The sequence below is a fragment of the Periplaneta americana genome, chromosome 6 (genome assembly GCF_040183065.1).
Source record: "Periplaneta americana isolate PAMFEO1 chromosome 6, P.americana_PAMFEO1_priV1, whole genome shotgun sequence".
NCBI lineage: Eukaryota > Metazoa > Arthropoda > Insecta > Blattodea > Blattidae > Periplaneta > Periplaneta americana.
In genome coordinates this window covers 58,979,444-58,999,034 of record NC_091122.1, presented here as the reverse complement: position 1 = coordinate 58,999,034, position 19,591 = coordinate 58,979,444, and the positions used below count along the sequence as shown (strand labels likewise).

The following is a 19,591-nucleotide window of genomic DNA, read 5'->3' as shown; positions in this document are numbered from 1 at the left end:
GACAAAGTGCTGATTTAGTTCTTTTGTTGCCTGAATGGTTTAAATTTAGATTGCCTTAAAGCCTGTGTCAAATACTGTAAGTGAAGTGGTTGTCGTTGAAGACGTCAATGAGAATTGAATTTTATTTGATAAGGGATAAAATATTGTGTTTTGTGTTTTAGTGATTTTTGGGGGTAACGTGCGGACGAGAACTCCCAGAAAAGTACTGCCAACTATGAAGTTCGAATGCGACCAAACGCCAAAAAAAAAAAAAAAAAAAAAAAAAAAATCAAAGGTGAAAAAATACATATATTTTAATTTTTTGGAGGGCTTGTTCTTCTTTAAAAATATGGATATATATATATTTGATTTTCCATCTTTGATTTTATGATGTTTGGTGACGTTTGAACTTCATAGTTGGCAGAACGTTTTTGATAACTTTCATCAGACATGCTGGATTTTTCCCGTCTTCTAGGAAATTACCGTTATGTTTTATTTAACGACGCTCGCAACTGCAGAGGTTATATCAGCGTCGCCAGTGTGCCGGAATTTTGTCCCGCAGGAGTTCTTTTACATGCCAGTAAATCTACTGACATGAGCCTGTCGCATTTAAGCACACTTAAATGCCATCGACTTGGCCCGGGATCGAACCCGCAACCTCGGGCATAGAAGGCCAGCGCTATACCAACTGCGCTAATCAGGCCGTCTTTGTCATCAAGTCTGCTGTCAAAACAGCAATGCTTTGTATTAACTGACAGAAGGTGTAATTTTTAGCCAGAAAATATAGAAAAAGTTTCTTGTGTTATATTGCAAACCGTGTTCAGTCCAGCTAATGTAAGAAACTTTTTTCCTCTCCCCCCCCCCCCCTCAGTGTAAACTATTGAGTTACATAGTTTTTGCATTCAGATAAGAATTTGGTGATGTCGGAAAAACTTTAATTATGGAGATTTATTGTAGTTTATTTGGCAGGGATTGCCTCCGTGGTCTGTTGGTCAGCATGCTGGCTTTCAGATCAGGAGGTCCCGGGTTCGATTCCCGGGCTCGGCTGTCGGTGAATTTTTCTTGAAGAGGAATTCCCTAGGTGTCTAGAGTCTGGAAATTTGTGTGATTGTGAGTGTGCCTGGTTAATATTAATTAACCAATCATCACAAATATAAAAATACATCAGGACTGTCGCTGGGCAGTAACCTGAACACATGTTTTTTTTATTTATTTTTTATTTATTCATTTGGTGGTGTCAATAAAGACACATGTCATCACAAATTCATATGGACTCTTTCCTTAACAAGAATATTGCTTAGTATAACATGAGTACGTAAGTGAAGTGTGACCATCTTCTCCATCAGAAACGGAGACTGGTAAGCTGGGCATGTAGGTAAACTTTCAGAGTCAACGATTTTTGCAGAAAAGTTAACATTACTTGATTGTTCACTGAATGCTATGTATAATTATGGTTTAATAAGTGGATTAGGATGTGTTTGTAGTTTCTGAAGATAATAATTTTTACGTAAGTGCTGCACGTAGTCACTGAATAAAATGATTTCCAGGTCACTGTACAGTTGTGCGTTGGTAATGTACAAATCAGCACCTGTGATGGTTCTGCACACAGCTCTTTGGATGGCATCGAGTTTCTTGATGTGGCGGGGATGGGTTTGAGCCCAAATTTCTGACGCGTAGGACATGTATGATCGTATAAGTGATGTGTACAGCAATAGTTTGGTTTTGAGGGGAATGAAGCTTTTAAGTATTGGATATAATGCTAAGAATCTTTGCAAAGCTGTCTCGTATTAACTGTATATGTTGTCTGACACACGTTTCAGCGTCACATTGTTGACAAGTAACTCCATCTGTTAGCACAACCATAAAGCATCTAATAGATGCTATAGAGTTACCAACAACGAAAAAAAAAAATTGGTAGGATATTAGATAAAGACAAAACTATTAATCTCTAAAGGCTTACTTTGTAGCGCTAAATAATGATGAAAACCTGCTCATAATGGTTTAGGAACGAAGATATTTTAGCATTGAAATATTTAGTTCATATTTTCATATATTGCCAGAATAAATTTCATTTTTAGCAAAATTTTCTTCATATTGTGTCGGTCTCTAGTGATGACATATATGACACTAAAATAATTGTATATTCCTCTAAAAATATCCAGGAAAAAAGGGATGCGTTCTATTCGGCCGTTGATCAATAGGCCTAAATACGGTAGATGACATCTAAAACAGCATACAATACACACTGGAGCATTTTATACCGGATCATCATTTTGTTTTTACTAACATTTCTAATATTAACCTGGCTATACCTTCGGATTAACGGTTGAGAACCGAAAACACTGTGTTATCCCCCCCCCCTTCCACAACCGGGGTTGGTGATACTAGTGTAAAATATAAACAAATCACTTCACTAGGTATAAGAGGGAAGAAAAGTAGTGCATCCATTTACGTAAACTAAGAACTATTACGATTTTCAGTTTGATAATTTTCGTTAGATTTTTATTTACTCAAAATACAGTACAGTATTAAAAATAACTGTTTTTACTCACTAACTGAACTAAACAGGCAGACGTATTCATTATGCAATGTATAATATACTGTCTACAGCACATTAGCGTACAATATGGAGTGCATTTAAATTGAAAAATAATAAAGAAATCTGAATATTTAAACAAATTGTTGAAAATGATGGCCGTTCATTTCTTACGGGCTTCAGTTCTTTTCTGTGCATATTATAGAAAACGTTCTTAAACATATCTTCTGAAATTGAATGTATCGTTTCTGGAATGTAATTATTTAAATATTCTATTGTTGTAGGATGTTTAACAAACACAATTGTTTTACAGTAACTCCATAAGAAATAATCCAAAGCATCAGTCGACATGGGGGGCATAATCCTGTACCTCTTGAAATAATAATTCTGTAGCTACTCTATAACAGAGTAGGCCTACGTTACTTACGTATGTTAATCACTTCACTTCTGCCCGATTCGTACAGATAAATTTACTCAGATTGCTGTCTACTGTCCATTCAAGTAGTTATGTCGCAGGGTCGTAGAAAGGAGGAAATCATGTGACAGTTATTTAACGAGGCCCTTTTATTTAAATTATTTTAAACAGTTCTATAATATTACGTAGATGTACAATTCCTGGCAGCAATGTTTTCAGAAAAGCGCTAATTCAGCCCAGCCACTAGACTTTAGAGGGGCTAGTAGAAACGGATGTTGGAAACAGGGAAGCGAAGTAACCAAATCGATACAGTACTTCTGGAACAAACTATACTCACTCAGTACTGTATACTGTGGCCGTAAGACGACTCTGACTGCATATGCGGCCTTGGGTGGAAATTCATTTAGTAGAAGGGGTGGGAGTGAAGTACATTAAAAAACTCACGTACCGGTACAATAAAAATTGAAGCAAAAATAAAATGATGTCCCGGTACAAATAACATTACTTCTAAAGCTGCTTGTAGCCTACACGATTATTTTATTTCCCGGTACAAGAAAACTTTCAAAGGTTGACCAATATTGAAAAAGATTTGTCAAAGGCTGTTTCATTATGCTAAAGCTTTCACAAGATTTTAAAACATACGCTTCAAGTTGACTGTAACCTATGTAGGTCTACCTACCAAATATTACAATATACCGGGTGAACTGTAAGTAATGTCATTAATTTCAGGGGGCTATTCTTTGAGATATTTCAAACAAAAAAGTTCAATACAATTTTGCTCGTTTTTGCTTCTTTTCCGAGATGAAAATGGTTTTATATGTTTTGGGAAAGTCAATGATTTAATTCCCAATATGCTCAGTCAATTTAAAACAGCAGTGTATTATGATAATGAATGATTTAAAGAATTTAAGTTCTGTCCGTTACATGTGCAGAAATTTGAAGCGAACAAATGTAACACTGTAAAATTCTTTTTCGGAACGAAAGGTTGTTGTGATCAAATTTCTGCAGATTTAAAGGACAAAACTAAAATTCTTTCAATAATTTGTTTTCATAGTATAGTGCTGTCTTAAATTGGCTGAACATATTGGGAATTAAATCAATGGCTTCCCCAAAACATGCTACGATATGTTTCATATAAAAGAATTTTTATCTCGAAAAGGAAGCAAAAACGAGTAAAATTGTAATCAACTTTTAAAATTGAAATATCTCAAAGAATAACCCCCTGAAATTAATGACATTACTTACGGTTCGCTCTGTATAATGTAGGCCAGGCATGTCAATTGATGCCCATAGGAGCAAGCGCGCGCTTCAGAGCTCAGGAGAGCCTGAGAGCTTTACAGCGGAAAGGAAAGAGACCGACGAGTGAGGTAGTATATGCCGCTTGGTCGAACTATATAGAGGGATGACCAGCACTGATTCAATGTATAAAGGGAAGAGAACTTATTAAAACTGTATCAAATAGAAAGGAACCATATAAAAATAACGACATAAAATTTCACGTCCCGTTTGAAATTTGTGCACCACTGTTTTCTTAATCCAAACAGGCTGCTTATTCCTCCTTCCGTAAGTAGCGCTTCATGCCCGCGCACGTCGTCAAAGTCAGAAAAATGCGCTTGCTTTGACATCACTGCTGTAGGCCTATATGTAAATCCTTTTTAGAATAACTAGGCAATACAAAACAATATTTGTATTTTATATATTATTTTAATGTACCGAAGTACATTTGATATTTCCATGCAGATATGCTGCGTCATCATACGATGAAAGAGTAATGGAAAGGAGAAAAATTCTCTCCGGCGCCGGGATTTGAACCCGGGTCCTCAACTCTACGTGCTGATGCTTTATCCACTAAGCCACACCGGATACCCACCCCGGCGTCGGACAGATTGTCTCAGATTAAGTTCCAAAGTTCCAACTATTGGGTTCCCTCTAGTGGCCGCCCTCTGCACTACGTCATAGATGTCTATGAACGTAGGACTGAAGTCCACACATGTGCTGAGGTGCACTCGTTATGAGTGACTAGTTGGCCGGGATCCGACGGAATAAGCGCCGTCTTAAATCACTTCGTGATTATTCCGTCGCTTAGTCCGTCGGATCCCGGCCAACTAGTCACTCATAACGAGTGCACCTCAGCACATGTGTGGACTTCAGTCCTACGTTCATAGACATCTATGACGTAGTGCAGAGGGCGGCCACTAGAGGGAACCTAAGAGTTGGAACTTAATCTGAGACAATCTGTCCGACGCCGGGGTGGGTATCCGGTGTGGCTTAGTGGATAAAGCATCAGCACATAGAGCTGGAAACCCGGGTTCAAATCCCGGCGCCGGAGAGAATTTTTTTCCGTTCCATTACTCTTTCATCGAATATTTGTATTACTTAACTATACGGTACCTTAAAGCGAAGAATAATTATATATTATTTTGAAACAAAATATTGACGATTAATATTCGCCTAGGTTATATGTCAGAATGTTCTTCATTAAAAAAATGTTAGTAGTTACTCTATATATCTGCCTTGGAGTTTCCTCAGACGCATTATTTCCCTTCATTTTATTGTGATATTCCACAGAACCTATGACGTACAGATATGGGCATGCATGGGCAATTCGTGTTCAAAAATTGCTAAAAAAAACCTTGAAAGAGAGAAAGATGACTGAGCCAGCCGCAGCAGTTACAGGTTGTTTGTAATTTCGCTGCAAAAGCAGTTCACTGCCACGGTATGCTCTGCAGCTCATGCAGGTGGTCATGATATCTACTCCATGATTTGAATTTCAGAATGACGCATGGTACAATAATTATAGTAATATTAGACAGACTGTACCTAAACACACATAATGAAATTATATGATTTACTAGCTGAATACAACCTTTTCAAGATACAACAAACATAGCTGCAATACAGTGGCGGTCCCTGCATATTTCTTAAGAGGAGGAAAGTAGTTAACAGCACGAAATGACACCTTCTTGAATGAAACATGCTACAAATTAGCCTACATGCATACATGTAAGACCAGGTAGTGTTGGGGTTGGCCTTCCCTTCTGTATAGCAGTAATCTGTTCTTGTAAACTGAGTTTCCTAAATTGTCCAAAATATATTATATTTTCACTTCCATTCATTGTTGAATAACTGCGCAAATTAACAATTACAAGGAAATTCACAACCTCGTAGCATTTTTCGAGCACACTACAGCGTCACACGTGTTGGAAGAGACTAGCTACTAACACGTAACCGGAACCGTTTTACGGAAATGGAAATGGGAATGGGAAATAATCTGAGGAAAGCGAGAACACTGCCCCCACGTGGTCTGTGTTGCCACATGTACATTTTACAAGTTCAGTATCACATGCTTTTGAAGAATGTCAGTTCTTGTAAAGTAATACTATCATTATTGTTCAAAGCTGCCGGTGGCCGATTAATTTTTTATGTTAAAAATGATGTAGTTTGGAGTACCTACTTTCAGTTTCAAATATATTTGTACAAAACTGACAACTTGGCTGTTGCCCTGTTTAGTAAACAATGAATAGAAGTGAATTTCAGGGGCCAACTACGTAGAACTACTTCCTCTTTGTTTTATCTAAACCCGACTTTAACTTTCAGATATCCACGAAAGTTTCAAACCATGAATAGTAGCCTATATAAAGTGCAATGAATAATATTTTTGATTTATAATTAAAAAAAAGGTTTATATGGTGTCTTTCATAGCGTTGCGTTAAAACTGTTTTTGTTGTGTCTCCTCCTAGATGTGTTATAGTCTGGTTGAATGCAGCATCGTTAGGTGGCAGCGGTAGCGAGCTTGCTGCATGACCAGTCGGTTTCTATTTCCCGCCCATGCGCTGATTCAGAGGAGGATCTCCTCCCTCTCCGTTCATTTACTTGCTTTAAAACTCTGCTTCTTTCTCTGGCCGCTAGTGCGCTGTTGTCATGTGTGTTAACTGCAGTAGAGGAGGAATGGAATGCCTTTCCTCCACACAGACAATCTCGCATCTTTCTCACAGTTTTCTACAGCACATGAGCGCGCGTCGTTTAAAACTCGATCAACAGAGTTCTTCTTATAGCTGTGAACTTAAAAATTATCGAATCTTCCTCGAATTTCAAGGCACATATTTTATTTGGTATTTACTTTCAAAAGAAGAAAATGTGAGGAGGACGTTCCTGCCTTCCCTCCCCCGAGGAACCGCCACTGCTGCAACACTTATTTATTATTACACTATTTTTTAATAATTTTTATTATATGTCTCATTTGAAACATAGAACGCGACCATTTACAAGTTTTTATACATTAAAGAATATTCTTCTGTACTCAGAAATGTAATAGTCTGTATTCGCAAACAATCACAAATTCAAGGAAGTCATTTTTTACATGTCACGGCAAATGAAGTAAACTTATTCTGAGCTCTTTCTGTACATTAAGAGCTTTTATGCTCGACCATGCCGAAATGTAGTAATTATACACCTGGTAGCAGTCCTTTAATTCATGACATTAAAGTACACCTATTCATTAAAATGTTCAGGTTTTCGATTATTCTCGGATATGCAATCGAAAAACAACGAGGGAAACGTCACGGAGGCTGGAAATCCAATACTGTCGCAGAAGATTATGTTCTGTTACTATAATAATTAGCGTTAATTGTAAATAATATTCAAATAAATTCAATTTGTCATCTCGTTTTTCAATTCTAAATCAATTTCCAGATTATATCAAAATTAGTTCATGTTATTCTCTACATTACATCAAGGTCAATGACATTATTGTTCCTCGGAAAAAATCAATACTTTCGCGTCTGCGCTCATCTCGCAATTTACGAACTATGCACAAGGTCACTTCTGCTCTTCAGTCAGATGCGAATAAAATGAATACTTCTGAATAATTTCAAGTTAGAAATATGTTCGAGCATAAAAAGTCGTATGAAACTTGCCTATAATGGTAATTAAAACGCTCGTATGAAAATTATGAAACTCGCTTGCGCTCGTTTTATAAACAAATATATTCGCGTCTTAATTACTATCATTATAGACACGTTGTATAATGTACTATTACATTTCTTCTTCTTGTCCACACCTGTGGAGTAACGGTCAGCGAGTCTGGCTGCGAAACCAGGTGGCCCGGGTTCGAATCCCGGTCGGGGCAAGTTACCTGGTTGAGGTTTTTCCGGGGTTTTCCCTCAACCCAATACGAGCAAATGCTGGGTAACTTTCGGTGCTGGACCCCGGACTCATTTCACCGGCATTATCACCTTCACATCATTCAGACGCTAAATAACCTAGATGTTGATATAGCGTCGTAAAATAACCCAATAAAATAAAAAAAATTACATTTCTTTCTTGTATTAAACTCTGCCTCAAGCACAAACAGTAGGCTATATATGGAAGCAAAGAATATATTTGGAAATTCTGATTTAGCATTACGAACGGTTCGATTCCTGATTTCGCTGGAATCTGAGTGGCGTGCTGTTCTGTAGATTTATCAATTCAAGCTATAAATTTTCAGGATCTTCTATCTGCTGTAAGCTAAAAGGATTTCAGAAAAATATCGATTCCTTGTCAATTGTCACTGTTTCTCCAAACTTACCAATAAATTCTGCTGTAGGTCTTGAAGTAGGGTCTTATATTTGATAAAAAGATTTTCTTTTCACTTTTCAATATAGTTTATAGTCTAAGGAAGTGAAGTTGTCTATGTTCTACATGATACTGCCACATTTCAAAATTATCCATAAATGCTCTTAGCTAATCGATCATATATCGTGCAATTCTGTAACTCGCACGCACAACGTTCTAACGATATTTGATATCAGTCTCATCTTGTTGATATCCAGTTTTTAATTTTAGCTGTTCTAAAGCAGTTAAAGACAATATTTATTTACTAAAACCTTCACTGTGGTTATTTGTAACATAAAATGTCATGCGTAAGGAAGTGTAATAGAACATAATACAAGCTTTATCTCCCTTCTTAATAAAAAAAATCTTTCTCTTTCGACTCATCACTAAAGGGAAATGATCTGGGGATTATATTGGTTTTCAGTTAAAACAAGCCGCCACTTACTGCAGACGCGAACGAATTTGCGTCTTGCAAGAACCGCAACATACACTATAGCTAGTACAGAGTCCGTTCTACCTGACCTAAGGTTGTGTTGACATTTTGAGGGCACGAGTTGCCCACCCATGGACATGGATTTAATTCATATAGACCTAATCGAATTAACTGACAAACAAGTTCTGTCGGTCAGGACGCCATGTTTTTTGTGGTTATTGGCGCCATAATATTTTGGAATCTTATTGATCAATTATTTAAAAAAAATTGGCAAGTATTTGGTCGATTGAAGTATGTTCTTATTTTTACTTTCAAGACGATCATTGTTTTTTAAGTATTGTGATTTGACAATAAAACTAGTAAAGTATTGGAAAATCTTGAAAAGTCTTGTGAAAAGTTGAATTGGACGAAAAGTTGACCATGAACAAGGAACTCAATTATTTTAACTTGAAGTCGAAATTGGAAGGAATTTTTTCTCATCGTTCTCATGTGTTGTAAGTAGAGAGCGGAATTTTAGGCCCTAAAAAGTGACATTTTAGGCGCCTGAAATAGGCTCTTAAACTCCTTTATTTAGGCTCTATAAAATAAAAAAAATAGTTTTTTTTTTGTTAAAGAGTTTCACTAATACGAGTGTTCCGCTTATAAGTATAACAAAAGAAATAGCTATAACTTCTGAATTAATACAAGTATATAGTTGAAACCAACTGCTACAAAGAATGAAAACTGGGAATTTTTGTTACCTTATGTTCCATAAACCTCAACATGGCTTCCATTGGTGGCACGGGAAATATCCAACCGGTATTCAACCTCGACCCAAGTGTTATGAAGCATCTGTGGTGTAACATTGTTGACAGCAGCATAAATTCTTTCTTGTAAGTCTGCCAAATCACGTACTGGCGTCCTGTAGACCTGGTCCTTAACAAACCCCCACAGGAAAAAATCAGGTGGTGTTAGATCTGGTGATCTGGCAGGCCATGTGATGTACGGTGATCCTCTTCCGATCCATCTTGCAGGGAATTGTTCGTCTAAGAATGTGCGAACCATGTTGGCAAAGTGTGGTGGAGCCCCATCTTGCTGGAAAATTGCTCCATCTGGGAGTTGTGGCACAGCATACAGTTGCAACATATCCAGGTACGTGTTTGCAGTGACTGTCTTTTCAGCAAAGAAATAGGGACCAATGATTCTGTCACGCATGATCCCACACCAAACATTCCATTTAGGGGAATCCCGTTGGTGTTCAATTACGACACATGCTGACTGACTAAAGATACGATACGAATTCTCTTATTTAATGATCTGCGCATGCGTGAGTCTTCTAAAAATAAGTAACAACAATGGATTAAAACTTCCCAATTTCCTCTTTACAATGGTACCAATCTTAACCCATTTGCATGCATTGTTATGAAATTATAACTATTTCTTTTATTATACTTATAAGCGGAACACGGTGTATAAGGTTCAACATTTATTTTATACAAAATTCTAGGATTAAAAAAAACTTCCACACATTTCACATTTTACAAGGGTAGCCAACACATGCATACACAAAATGACGTCATTGTGTCTTTAAGTTAGTGTTTTTCATTCATCTATCACATTTCCATAGTTTGCTTCACAGTAGATGATCAGCACTATTGAGTCGCTCACTGCTGTACTTACAAATGGTGAGAAAAAAGGAAGGGGTTGTTATCTGTCTTGGAATGTAAGAGAATGCTTACTCGGGTACAACCCAGAGAATTTGTGTTAAATTGCTGACAGGCAGAGAGGAAGATGATAATAATAATAATAATAATAATAATAATAATAATAATAATAATAATAATTTGTCCGGCAGGAGTTCTTTTACATGCCAGTGAATCTACTGACATGAGCCTGTCGTATTTAAACACATTTAAATGCCATTGACCTTGGTCGGGATCGAACCCGCAACCTCGAGCACAGAAGGCCAGCGCTATACCGACTACGCTACCCAGGCCGAGTGAAAGTTGGAATTTTAGGATGGAAGATTGTAAGAATGAGAAAGGGTGGCCCGGAGGAACTTCTCTATTGTGTTATTCACTGCTAGGAAGGAGTTCTTGTTATCCGTCTTGGAATGTAAACGGTACAAAATGTTAAGAAAAACAGTAAACAGTTATGAAAAATGAAGCAAAAAGAAACTTGAAAATAGGCATTAACGTCGAAATAGGCATTTTTAGGCACTATAACCCCTTTATTTATACCTATATTTCCGTGAAAAATGTAAATATTAAATCTCAGGCCTGCATGTATCAAGGAAAAAAATAGGTTTTGCCTAAATTTCGCTCTCTAGTTATAAATAAGGAGCGGATTCCTCTGTAATTAAATATTATTTTTGCGTGTGATAAAACACAATTAACAAAGTTAAAAATTCCGAAAACGAAGTTTCAAGTTTAAAACCCGAATTTTATTCCACATAAAAAACATATTTTCACAAAAAAAAATATGTAAATACATATTTTCAGGAAATCTATTATAAACACATAAATCTTGGGGTTTTTTTTTTTACTTAAATAATTTTTACAAGAACTTTTAAATATTTTAAAACTAAATCAATTATGTCACTCAGAAGTACGTTATCTTTTTAAGAATTCTTGGTTGCTTCGTGTTCCTAAGCGCTGTGTGGTGTATCCGTGATCCATTTTTGTAATAGTATCGCCTCAAGTTCTGAGAACTGCTAGGCAGCATATCAATGTTATTATTAGAGAATAAATTAACATGAACAAGAAGGAGAGATTTTGCAACACATAATTAGGAATGTTTATTGTTGCTGAAGATGATTTCATTCCACGCTTTGTTTGTGAAACACAACAGATAAGAGCTTAGGAATGAACATTATTTAATTTAAACAAATCTCTCGCGTCTCGCTCATGTCCATCAAGTAAGGCAATACGTCTTGTTGTGATTCCCTGTTATCGGGCTTCATCAATCGATACCTTCAAGAAATACTGAAAGATGGTTATTTAAAAAACGATTTGGCTTTCCTATTAGCAAATCTAAGCTTTTTGTGTGACACCATAAAAAAACTCGAAAAATCCAAAAATCTGTTGTCTGAAACAAGGAGGTGCGTGGCGTGAAAATTAAACTAGACTCGCTACCAGGTTCATAAGCACAAGTACTATGGGACAAATTCCAGAATGTGCTTGGGAAAAACAGTGGATATAAAAAAAAATGTGTAAAGTTGTCTATAGGAAGGTGTGCCTATAGGTGAAATTGACGGTGTTTGTGTTTGTGACATTTCTCTCTTTAAATATGCACGTCTGACGTCCTGTGATGTGGAAAGATCGTTTTCACAATATAAGTCGTTGTTCAGAGATAATCGGCGTGCATTTGTGATGGAGAATTTGGAGATGAGCAGATGACCTTTGTTGTTCACTGCAATTCTCGGCCAACTACTAGCAACTGATACTCAAGTGTGATTGGTGAGTACCTAGTAACATTTTTTTTCAAGCTAAGTAAGGTAGTTTTGTCATATTTAAAAAAAAATATATTTTTTTATTTTTAGCAAATATTTTGGTACTTTTTAGCACATAAAAATAAATATATTTACATTTTTTAGCACATAAAAATCCGCTCCCTAGTTATAAGCAAGCTTCGAGACTTGGGACCCGATAAAATAAGTTTACTGTGCATGTACTATAGGTTGTTGACTCGCTGCAGGTAGTGAAAGGTAGAAAAGTGTTGAGATAACAACGTTGCTATCTAGAATAGAGTACTGTAGTATGGGGAAACACACACATATGTACATTCTGAAAGTAAATATACATTACACAATGACAATGTCAAAAGAATGTGAAAAGCATTTATTCTCCTGTCTTTTATAAGCATTTGTGTTTAATTATACAGTGTTAATGGTGGAAATAAACATGTAGCAATTTTAATTTCTTCATTTATCCTATTGGTCGTCTTTAGAAAGTGCAGTTACAGTACCGAATTGCAATGTACTACAAGATACACTTTCAGTGTCTCAAACGTAAATCTTTTTCGGTTACCTGCCAAACACAGTTTGTACTGTGAAAAGCTGCGCTCTACGTCGCATGACGAAAAAACCTAACATCATTACAGTCTCTAAGAGACAGTCCTTTATTCTCGGGTGACTCGATGTCCACTAATTTGCTGTTTATATTACACAGTGATCCATATCCGTTATTTTTACATAAAATTGATTTCCACTTTTATTTTACACGTTCAGTAACCGGTGTACTTGATGTCTAATTCTCTGTGTAATTTCCTCAACTAATTTGAGGGCTTCTGGCATCTCTTGCTCTGACTTTTCTAACGGTGTAATAGTTTCAGACACAGTTTGAAAATAGATTTGTATGAAAACCAAATTATTCGTCAGAACCTTCAAATCCAGAGCGTTTTCCTTTGCGTATTTGTTGGTATTCATTCTACAGTATTCCCACCCACTGTACGCTTTACCACTATTCTCAGTACGCCGTTATGCGGATTTCCCACTGAACTGCTCTATTGGGTCCGAAGTCTCGAAGCCTGGTTATAAGTATCTGCCGAGCCTTTTGTGAAGGGCGAGAAGCCATTGGTAACTTGCATCACTCTCTTTAATGGAGAAAAATACACTTAACGAAGGCGCCAATGCGCATGTTGTTTCCATGTCGTTACTCAACACGTGTAGGCCTATGTGTAACTGTAATGTACAAATATGCGACATATTATTGTTTTGTTTGTAATTTGACAAAGAGTAAGTTAACTTAAACCACAAAACCTTGAGATGGTCGGGACTTTGTAAGTGCAACTTGTGTAACATCCATGGTGGATGCCAATCATAAAGATGATTTTTTGTAGTGTTTCTCGTAGCTAGGGGGCACTGGCGCGATTACTCCCCCACGGCGCCTCGTATCCAGGCAACGGGTTCTAACAGATCAATAACATGCATCGCTCTAACTTGGTGTTCTCGACGGACAACAAGTAAGGTTTTGGTTGCTCGATGAAAAACTATTTTTAGATAACAGTAAACAAGTGAAACACATTATTATCGTGGCGTTCAGTGACAATGGAACACGACTGTCATCTGTCAGAATTGATGGTTCTAATTAGATCAACGCTGAGCGCAGTTAACAGGCCTGTTCACTGCACACTGCTTTAATAGTAATCTACCTTTAATGTAAACACAATTCTGTGTTTATAGCGAGCTGTGACATGTAAATACGATCATTCGTGACGTAATTGAAAATGACGTTCAAATTAGTTATTCAAGTAACTTAAGCACACTTTGAAAATACGATTTGATTCACCGCTGTGGAGTAACGGTTAGCATGCCTGATCGTGTAACAAGCGGGCCCGGGTTCGAATCCTAGTTGGGACAAGCTACCTGGTTGAGGTTTTATTCGGGATTTTCACTCAACTCAATAAGAGCAAATGCTAGATAACTTTCGGCGTTGGACTCATTTCGCTGACATTATCACCTTCATCTCATTCAGACGCTATATAAACATAGCAGTTGAAAAATCGTCGTAAAATAATCAATTAAAAAAAGATTTATATAGCCCTAAGTGTACATTTGATATCATCATCATTATCATCATCTGTACCCCTACCATTTTCCTTCACGATTGTTAGATCGGGTGATTCATTTCAACGAACATATATGAAAATCGTCATTCATGTATTCCTGTGTTCTAGTTCTCTCTTTCTTTCCGGCTGCTAGTTCCAGAACTTACAGAGGTAAAATGTATTAATTTAGTCTTGCAAGATGTTATAGTCATTAAATTGTTGTTCTTGGCAGATTTACGGCATATAAACCAGGCGCCAGGCAAAACTCGTCGGGCTTTTCTCACCCATGTTGAATTTCTACTCTGAATTACATTTAAAACTGAAATAGTCCTTTTAATAAAGTTCTATTCAGCTCGTAGTTGCTTTTAAAATCAATCGACGAGAATGAAAATTTCTACTTCCTGGGAACTTCATTCTTTAGTATTATTATAGTCCCTCTCCGTGGCTTCCTGGTCTAAGGCATCATATCTAAGACTCGTGTCACGGAATATGCGCTGGTTCGGTTTCTCATGGCGGAAGAAATTTTGCCATGGAATTTCGGCCAGTGTATGGGACCGGTGCCAGTTCAGCATCGTGATGAATTTGGGAGTTACAATAGGTACGACTATATAACGGTTATGCTAATCGCACGATAACTCCGTTCTGGTTGGATGATCGTTCACCTAGCTGCGGATGCATGTGGACGTGAGACCAGCAGTCGGCTTGATAACCCTGGCTCTTAATGGGCTGTTGAGCCGCGGATGTATGTATGTATGTATGTATGTATGTATGTATGTATGTATGTATGTATGTATGTATGTATGTATGTATGTATGTATGTATGTATGTATGTATGTATGTATGTATGTATGTATTTAATGTCATTATTTAATTTATTTGCGCTTTCCTATTCTAGCTTTATTCCTTTTCTTTTATTTTGTTTCATTTTTATTTTACTTGATTTATTTACGTTTTCTTTTCTTTCTCTCATTAGAGGACAGTTGCTCTCCTCAATATTCTGAGAGAGAGTACTCGCCATTAAAGCAAAACATGGGTCTTAAAATTAAATTTTGTACGAAATAAAATCTTTGAAAATATTGTAAAAGTAGCATATCTTCTAATATGAGCTCTTTGCTTGTTTCTTATTGGGTATACAGTATCATATCGGAAATGCAGTAAGCAAAATAATAACAGGATGCTAGTCCCTAAGATGTAGGACAGAAGGATGCGTTACAACGATTGGAAATCACATTGAATAGATAATATGATGTTGTTAAACAAGTACTCATATCTCGGAAGTTATTAATTTAGGATCCAAGAATATTAGACTTTGTTTTCTTGTTTTGATGGATATCATCTCTCAGAATATTGAATGCTCTTCTTTTAACACCTTTAAGAAGAACAGTTAGAACATAAAATACAGTAAAACTTGTCCAGGTACGTATTGATGCTCGTGGACGTCACTTAACACTTCTTCCACTGTGTGTTTATAATACATTTTATTATAAACACACATTGGAAGAAGTGCACAGCGACTTTCCGAAGACTCCTTATGTACAGCAGTGGCAAAAAAAAAATACCGGACCGACCCTTGTTGCTGATTTCAGAGCCTTGTTCACTCCAGAGCACGATAGACTGGTAACTAAGACTTTCCTGGTTCGAGTCCTGCATGGGAAGGAAACTTTTCTTTTGTTCCTTATTCAAATTTATTCTCAATACTTTTCGATTGCAGCGATATTTTACTACTTAATTAACTTGTTATTCCCAGAACATGAATTTTACCAGCAATCGAAAAGTATTGGGAATAAATTTGAGTAAGGAACAAAAAAAAGTATCCTTCCCAGGCAGGATTCGAACCACGAAAGTCTTAGTTACCAGTCTATGGTGCTCTGGAGTGAACAAGGCTCTGAAATCAGCTACAAGGGTCGGTCCGGTTCTTTTTTTTTGCCACTATTGTACACTGTCGTTCAAAGATATCTGATCTATGGTGTTATGACCGTGTAAGCGGACTTTCTAACCACGGGATAAGTCAGAAACAAAGGTATAAAAAATTGACAAACTTTGAAAAATCTCAGCTACTTCTGAGTAGGTGACACAATTATTGGAGAAAATTAAAAAAATATTGTCGGTGGAAATGATGATGTATATTAAGCATAAATTATTCTCGTAATTGACAATAGAAGCGGTTTGCAGCTAAACTCAGTGTTGTTTTACAATCAGTAGAGGGGGATGAAATATTAAATTGTATAATGCGGGTATATTTATGTACGATTGGTAATACTATTATCTTCGCCATCTATTCATAGAAGTAATAACTAAAGAAGCCACACTTACATCAACAAATTATCGATCACTATCGATTAGTAAGGTCAGGTATCTTTGAACGCCAGTGTACAAGCAATGCTATTCATATTACTCCCTCTGTTCCAAAACATGGTATAGAAAAATATGATTAATTCTGTTCCAAAATAAGGTATAGATTTTTTGAAGTTCTCAGTAATATAATATAGCTTTAATACATCTTCTAGATAACTTATTTGTTCGATAAATTATCATAAGAAAAATATAAAAATAAAGTACATTTTATTCTGTGTGATGTCATATTAATAAAAGAAAAAAACAAACATTGTTTTGAGAGAGACAAATTAACATAAAAACTGCAATAAATTACAACCCATTTTATACGACTATTGTGCCTTAGATGTTCTATTCAACATTGACTGGGTTGGTGATACATTTTCTGCAACAGGAACACCACAGCAGGTGCCCATTTGATTTCTGTTCATAATGAACTATTTAAATATTATACAGGGACATCATTTTATTTTTACTAACATTTTTAATATTAACCTGGCTATACCTTTGTATTAATGATTGAGACCCGGAAACACCGTTTGCTACCTCCTTCCACGACTGGAGTTCCATGATACTGGCGTAAAATACAAACAAATCACTTTACTAGGTACAGGAGGGAAGAAAAGTAGTTCATCCATTTACGTAACCTAGGAAATATCACGCTTTTGAGTTTGATCATTTTCATTAGGTTTTTCTTTAATCAAAATGCAGTACAGTATTAACAATGAGTGTTTTTACTCACGAACTGAGCTGTCCATGCGGACGTATTCATTATGCAGTGTATATTATACTGTCTACAGCACATTAGCGTACAATATAGAGAATGAAGTTAAAATGAAAAATAATCATAATATGGATATTTAAACATATTTTATGCTCGACCATGCCGAAATGGAGTAATTATACACCTGGTAGCAGACCTTTAATGGACCTCATTAAAGTACACCTACTCATTAAAGGTCAGATCTTTCAGCCAATGACGACTCAGGTTACAACTGTTCAGCCAATGACAGGTCAGCTTTGTACCGTTATAAAACCGCAAGTATCGATTATTCTCGGATATGCAATCGAAAGAGAATTAGCGAAAAGTCACGGAGGCTGGAAATCCAACTGTCGTAGAAGGTTATGTTCTGTTACTATAATAATTAGCGTTAATTGTAAATAATATTCAAATAAATTCAATTTGTCATCTCGTTTTTCAATGTCTAATTTATTTTTAATGTTATCTCTGTAGGTTCTTCTGGCCTAGCAAGGTCATTGTGAACATCTGTTCCTCGGAAAAAATCAATACTTTCGCGTCTGCGCACATCTCACAACATACGGGACATTGGCCAAGGTCAGATACAAAGAAAATTAATAATATCAAGTTAGAAATATGGTCGAGCATAAAAAGTCGTATGAAACTCGCCTATAATGGTAATTAAGAAGCTCGTATGAAAATTATGAAACTCGCTTGCGCTCGTTTCATAAATATCCATACTCGCTTCTTAATTACCTTCATTATAGGCTAGTTGCATAATGTACTATTTGAAAATGGTGGCCGTTCATTTCGATACAGGCTTCAGTTCTTTTGTGCCTATTATCGCACTATAGACTATTGCATCATACATAATAACTCATGTTGAAATAATTCTGTACCTACTCTATCAAAGAGTACCTTACGTAATGTAAATTCAGTCTTCACTTCTGCCCGACCCGCACATATAAAATTACTCAGAAATGCTATTTACTGTCCGTCCAAGTGGTTATGTCGCAGGATCGTAGAAAGGGGGGGGGTTACGTGGTAGTTAATTACTTAACAATGCCCTTTTATTTAAGTTATTTTGAACAGTTGCATAATATTACGTAGACGTCCAATTAATTCCTAACAGAAATTAATGTTTTCAGAAAAGAGCTAAGAAAGCCCAGCCACTAGTCTTTACAGTGGAGCGAGCAGAAGCAGGTGGGGGAGATCGGGATGCGACGTAGGCAAACGGACGACAGTACCTGTGCGAAAATATGGTTCAATATTGGAAGTTTTCGTCACTGGAAAACGCGGACATATTTCTGAAACGTACTATAATCACTAACTCAGTACTGCGGCCTTGGTTCTGTGTGGAACTTCGTTAGTAGAAGGGGTGGGAGTGAAGTACGTTCAAAAACTCAGGTACAATAAAATTTGAAGTAAAAATAAAATGATGTCCCTGTAGTTTTATGTACTGAAAAAGATTATAAACATTCACAACTGCACTGTCTGATAGTCCCTTCACTACTGGAGAGAATATCATTTCGTGCACGCATGCGCAATGATCAAACTTGTTTTGTTTGTTACTATATCATATTTTGGAACGGAGGGAGTATATTTTATGCTTGGAATAATTTTAAATCGTTAAAAAAAAAAAGAACAAAAATATCGCACACTTGAAGGGCCCAGTAAAACTAAGTCAAGTGAAAATTTTTTTCGTATTATTTTAAGAATAAAGCATTTCTGTATGTATAGAAAATATAAAAAAATTCAATAGTGCCGAAATATAGAAACAATGAGACTCTACCTCCCTGCTTTGTGTACACTTCAATACAATATACAGAATGAACCGTAAGTAATGTCATTTATTTCTAGGGGTTATTCTTAAGGATATGTCAAACAAAAAAGTGAAATACAATTTTGCTCGTTTTTGATTCCTTTTCGAGATAAACATTTTTTGATATGAAACATTTCATAGCGTGTTTTGGGAAGACCATTGATTTAATTCACAATATGCTCAGTAAATTTAAGAGAACAGGTATCCTATGA

General features: G+C 36.4%; 1 protein-coding gene and 1 non-coding gene across 2 annotated transcripts in view; one reads left to right on the top strand and one right to left on the bottom strand.

Annotated features, from left to right (window-relative positions):
- SP555 (SPRY domain-containing SOCS box protein SP555) overlaps window positions 1-19,591 on the bottom strand; it is a 94,474-nt gene that overhangs the window by 21,454 nt on the left and 53,429 nt on the right. The gene's annotated exons all lie outside the window — the stretch shown is intronic.
- On the top strand, window positions 5,188-5,259 carry TRNAY-AUA (transfer RNA tyrosine (anticodon AUA)). The gene has a single exon. It is a non-coding gene; the product is annotated as a tRNA-Tyr (tRNA).